Source organism: Sturnus vulgaris, chromosome 3 (assembly GCF_052056855.1).
Source record: "Sturnus vulgaris isolate bStuVul1 chromosome 3, bStuVul1.hap1, whole genome shotgun sequence".
Taxonomy (NCBI): Eukaryota; Metazoa; Chordata; class Aves; order Passeriformes; family Sturnidae; genus Sturnus; species Sturnus vulgaris.
The window spans coordinates 32305644-32311968 of NC_142245.1; positions in this window are offsets into that span (position 1 = coordinate 32305644).

Below are 6325 nucleotides of genomic sequence, written 5' to 3' on the forward strand. Positions count from 1 at the left end.
TCCTGACTCCCTCACTGGCTCTTTGCATGATCTCAGCACTGAGATGTTTCTCTTACTGCCTCTACTCAGCATTCAGATATGAGCTAATAAATCCACTTCTCACACATTCTATGAGAGGCTTATTTGGACAACTTCTTTTTCTTGGCAGGTGACAACCTGAGGGAGAAGAGCAAAATGGGAGCCAGACTGCAAAGGGGATGCTGAGGACAGCATGGGTCTCAGGTGCATCTGCCCTGTGCTGTGGGAGGGAGGCAGAGAGCAGGCTTCCAAGGTGGGGAGGCCACAGGGGGAGATGGGCAGGATACCCCAGGGCTTCTGGGGTGATTTGGTGCTTTGGTTCTTCATTTTCACTTTCAGCCAGCTACCAACATCCAGCATGGTGAGCTGTGCTCCCCCAGCTGCAAAGTAAACACTATGTGAGAGAACAACAGGGATGTGTTTACAGTACATAGCCAAGTACAGTAGACTTCAGAGGATAAAAATACCCAGTGGAAAAACACATGGGCTTAAGTAAAACTTTAACCATCAGGGGTTGCCTAGCCAGCAACATGTGTAGCCTTCACAGGCTCTCCTGCTTGCAGAGAGCTTTGAAGCTCCCTTGGAAAACTGCAGCACTTTTTGGTTAGTGGCTTCTCCACCCCAGCTTCTGAAAATTACACTATAGGTCTGCTTCATATTATAAACTCATTCAATGCAGAAAGGCATAAGGAAGCGTGGACAGCCCATGAGGCAGTGAGAGACCACAACATCCCCTGTAAAATCTCCCCCAAAAGTGATTTCTAAGCCACTGGGGTCTCCTGCTGAAAAAACTTATCCCAGTACAGAGATTAGCATGTCCATCTTTCCATCCCAGAACAATGCAGAGAAAGGTGGAGTCTAGCAGGTGATGCATGGCAGTGTGCAGCCCAAAGGAGTGACTGGGTAATTTCCGAGCTCTCCTGCAAATTGGGCAGCACCTCAAAGCCCTGGCACCACTGTGGGCTTTCAGCAGGAGCAGCAGACTGAAGGCAATGGCTACAGCCCAGAGTGACTCCCATGGCATCACTGAAATGAATGGAATTGCACCCTCTGAATTACACCCACTCAAGCTGCATTGGGTTGAGGCACTGTTGAACAAAACACTAAAGCACGTGCTTAAATTTAAGCATATGAGTAAACAATTTCGGGGCAAATACTTACATGCTCGAGTGCTCTGCCAGGTAGGTGCTGTTCTCAGCAGTGCACACCTGGAGTGAGGTGGTGCCATTTTTTTACATGGCCATTTTTCTGACTACATCCAAGGAAGAAAGGAAACTTTCCATTGGCTGTGGGCCAACAGTCACTTCAGGTATGTGTAAGGTCTTAAAAAAAAAAGACTTCTTTTTAATCTTATCTGTCTCATTATCACCCTGACATTTGCTTTGGCTTTGAGTTTAATTACCTCTTGAATTGAACAAAGGTACAGATAGGGCTGAGATAATAAGAAGCCAGTAAAGCTGATGTATATAGGAAATAGGGCCTCCCTGAAGGTGTTAGTCCATGCAAGCTGACCCTCAGTTATGAGAAAGGAAAGCTGATAAGGGAGAAAGCAATTAATCAATCATTCAGGAAACCTGGGGATGTGTAAAGAGGTGTCTGATGTTTGCATCTTACCTGCCACCTGGGCTGGTACAAATACAGCACCCCATTTAGATAAATACCTGTGCATCAGAGCACAACCAAGTAAACAAAGGGAAGCTCTGGGAAAAAAAAAAAAAGGATGGAATAAACAAGGGAAATAAATATATTACCATGGAAGTCGGTATTCAGAGTAGAAAACTGCACAATAGAAAGGATACATTATCAGTCACCAGAAGCAGAGATCAAGACCCCCACGGTGCCCCAGGTGCTCTGTACACACAGTAATTAAGTCTCAGTCTCAGAAACACTTCAGTCCAAGTAGACAAAGATGGGGAGGGGAAAGCAGGAACAAACACTTGCCTACATCGTATGTGAGAAGCAAGGACTAGGAAGAGGATTAAAAGATTGTGCTTTCTGGGTGCTACATGAATAAAAGCTGGATCAGGCTTATAGCCACAGAGAGCATGTTTACACCACTGGCCCCTTACAGAAACCCTGCTGTTCTAAAATAATTTTATTCTGTATTTTGGAGGCTCCCTGAACAACAGGACATAACCCCCAGTTTTTGAGGAGCTCTTCCTTCTCGGTCTGTTTCTGAACTGTGTGCCTGCTGGTTGAACAGAAGGGATGGGTGACTGGGAACTACACAGTAGACGGTGGCACAGTTCAAAGCATAGTCCAAGATTGTACTTTTGCAACGAGCTCTTTAAAACTGCTGAAGAGTCAAGTCGAGTCTGTTACTCTGAGATGCTATCCATGTAAAATATTTCCATTATGATCTGAGCACAAAACAAGGTTATGGTGCCCATTCAAAATCCACACCTGAATGAGAAAATGTAATTTTGAGACTGCACTGTGGAAAAATCCTGCTGACATTTTTGCTTTGACTTTATCAAACAAATGAAAGAGAAACACAATCTTGTCAAAATAAAACATTAATTTCATTTTGATTTCATCAGTTTGACCCATGTTACAGCATGCTTTGGAGTCAAAACAGTAAGACTATTATGCCATGACCCGTCATAATATTATGGCATGGAAACCTAATAGACAAAACTCATAGACCTTTATAAAGTGTGATAAAAGTCAAAACAAATGTTTCAATAAGCTGGAAATACTTGTACCTTCTTTGAAAACACTGTGAGAACCAACACCTTCTCACTGAGCATGTCGAGGCTATGGGAACACCACTTTCCCACGGAGTGGCACTCAGTGGCCAACAATAACCAGGTCTGACTGGCACAGGTCTCCAACGGCTCCACAGGGAACAAAAAAGGTGGAGCCACAATTCTTGCTGGTCTGTGTCTTCTCACATGCATTCCCCAGAGACACATCACATGCACAGCCCTTCCTTTTCACACCCAGGACACAGATACATATCAGAAGTGTTTTAAATGGGGCAGTAAAGCTTGGGCAGAGCTTTGCTCACCTGCTTTGCTGTAAGTCCAAGAAATTTCTATTTTTTACGGAATATTTGTCAGTAGCCAGAGCTACTGATAGAAGTTTCTGTCGTCTCTTCTTGGCTGAGGAAGGATAGCCCCCATCATCAGTACAGGACCACAAGCAGAACTGAAAGAGAGAACAGAAGAACCTGCTAATTCAAGTCTCTACTAAAACCCATTTCTATCCCACACAGCTGTGGAGTTTGCTCCTACTGGCACCACATTGAATGCTATCACCAGGCTGGCAGGGATATCTCAGTGGCCTCCTTTTGTGCAAGGACCTGTGCAGACATGTTGTAAAAAGCTCATGGTTTCAAACCATTTACACTGCCATGATTTGACCATCATGCAGCCTTCCAAAAGCTGAAATCATTTTCTTGTGGACTTGCTACATGGCAGAAATGTTCTACAGTAAATGGTAAGACTAACAGGAAACTGGAAGGCAGAAAGCAGCAGCAGAAATGTTCTCTTGCAGGAATAACAGTGTGTGTTGAACAGGGATCTCAGCAGACAGTACGACTCTGAAGTACCAGAAACAATGGCTAAATTCCCTCTAGAAACCATAGTAAACGATGAGTTTTAAGGATGGTCCAGTATAATTGTCCCCCAGATAAATCCCCTTTTGCCTTTCAGCTGAGGTAGGAAAAAGTGCAATGCCCTGAGCATGAGTAGAGATGGTACCTGGATGTGGAGGAGTTGTTACAAGATTGTGAGTCTTTGGGGAATTTTGCCTTACCAACTGAAAACCAGCATTTGTGATTATATTTTTTGAAATGGATTAGGACTTGTCTTTCTGAAAGTATATGGAAAACAGGAATGGATTATTAAGTAGGGACAGTTTAGCAGAACTCTATGCTGATGAGGACTAACAATTGTTTCCAGCACAGCAACTGAGTCTTGATAGCTCTTCCACATGGAAATAGAGAATGTGAGAATCCAGTATAAGAGAAGAAACGAAGTTTGCTTTTAAGAAGGAATATCTTAAACAAGGGGAGACAAAAGACAGGAAGAGATGGGAAAGTTCGCTGGAAGAGCTTTGCCATTGGCCAAGGATATTTGAATCCAAGGGTTCCAAAGACACAAAAGTCCCCAGGGGAACAGAAAAATCACTTCTGAGTGACTGCCATTTTACCTGGATCTGTTGGTCACTTCTACTCTTTTGGAGTATCAATTTGCCTGTAGAGCATGTGCTTCTTGCTTTACTGAAGGCTGTCCTAAAAGAGTGAAACCAGGGATGTCTTCTCTGTTCTCTGAAGAGTATTTTTCAGCCTCCAAATCTAATCGCTTGGGTTGTTGCCGATTCCTGATCACCTTATTTACTGGGAGCAAATCAGGAAGAGAGTCTAGGCTGGCTGAATTTCTCTGTCACCAGCATCCCATTGCCAGATTGTTGTTTTCTGGGATAGGGCACTACTGCCAGAAATCACCTAGTCCAGTCCTCTTTCAAAGTAGGAAAGGATCAGAGATCATTGGGAAACATAAATGGAAATGCACTGATCTGCCCTGTAGGTCAGAAAGGAACTGGATGCCTTCTTGTCATCCCTTGCTATTTTCTATGGCTGTCAAAAGTTATTAGGTACATGAGATCAGGCTAGTGGCTCATTTACCCTGCTAATTATTTTGTGCCTGACAAGAAATACTTAGGGAAAGTGTGTTAGACCTAGACTTGGAAAGAGTCGTCTTTCTATTCAAATATTCCTTGAGCTTTCAGAAAACAGGACAGAGGGATTTCCTGAGTTGAGCAATGCAGCAAGTGCTCTGTGGTTTCTACCCCCAAGTGCATCCTGACCTCTTCCACGCCTCCTGCCCTCTGTGATACCCCACAGCAAGCTCCATCTCAGGCTGAGAGGACTCCTGTAGCATCCTGGGAGAGTGCTGAAGGCTGCACAACTCTGCCCTACAGAAACTGGTGGGACTCTGCTGTGGTGCCTTCACCGTGTCACCTCCCTGTGGGCAGAGCACCCTTCTTTGCTGCCCTCAATCCCCTTGCATCACTGCAAGCAGGAGAGCTGTGATGGAGGACATGGGCTCCTCACCTGGTTATTTCCTCTCTCCAAGTCTGAGAGACATCAGCCATCCATCCACATCCAACCTCAATAACTGAGTTGTGATTTAATGAGGAGTACTGTTTTCTGGAGCTTTGTGTTTTTTCTTTCTTTGCTTTTTATGCTTTGTTTCTGTTGCCTTGTGCTTAGCACAATAAAATAACACTAATAATAAAAAAAAAGAATGAGACAATGCTCTCAGAGCTCTGTCTTTTCCATCCCCTAGCTCCTTGAAGTGGTACCAGATGTTGTCCCACAGCAGCCTCCTGGCTGGTGCTTCTTGGCATTACTGGCGTCTCACTCCAGCCTACTTCAGGCACAGCTCAATTATTGGCTCTCAAGGGGCAGAGCTGGGATGGCTCTTCATTTTCACTGTGGAAGGAACAGCCTGCAGCAGCACTGTCAAGCACTCAAAAAAAATTTTCCCCAAAAAAAGGAGCAGGGAAATTAACAGGTAAAATATTTTAAAGCATATGAATAATAAAATGGAGAATTCTTTTGTAGCAGGAGGCAGTTTTGCCATAGCCCTTCTCAATCAGACTGAATTTCACTTAAAAAGCATTTTATTACAAAAAGCTTGTACAGACTTGCCACAGGTAGACCACAGAAAATAGCTCAGATTCAGTCCTTCAGGATGGATCCACAACCAAAATTTGTCCAAGCAGGTAGGTAGGAGACATTTGTCAAAGCTTCAGTGGATTTTGAATAAGGTATTGCATTTCATAAAGCTATTGCTGAACCCTGAGCAGAAATGGGAGCCATGATCTTCCCTGGTCTCATGAAGCAGCTCTTAGCTGTGTGAGCTGCAGGTTTATTGATAGTTATAAGGGTATGCTTCTCCCTTGGTCACCTGCCCTCTTTGAACAACACCAAGTGTTTCCTTCAGTGTAGCCACAATGTTCACATTCAGCTGATGAAAATTTGGGTGAAGACCTATGCATTTTATTTTGTCTTTTTTTTTTATTTCCCTCCATTTTTGATTTTCTGCATTTTGCTCGGACTGGATGCTGTCTGGTTTACAGATTGAGTAATGGTGCTCCAGATTATGGGGTGTCCTGGAGAGATGTTCTCATTTATTGCCCTATTGTCCTAGGGATGAAGGAAGTGGGTTTTAATGATGAGTGCACTTACTTCTAAGTCTGGGTGTGTAGAACAAGTTGCACATCCAGCTACACTAAAAAAGAACTTAGAGAATATTTTTCCTTCTGGAATATTTTTCTTTCTAGAAGCCCTTAGTTC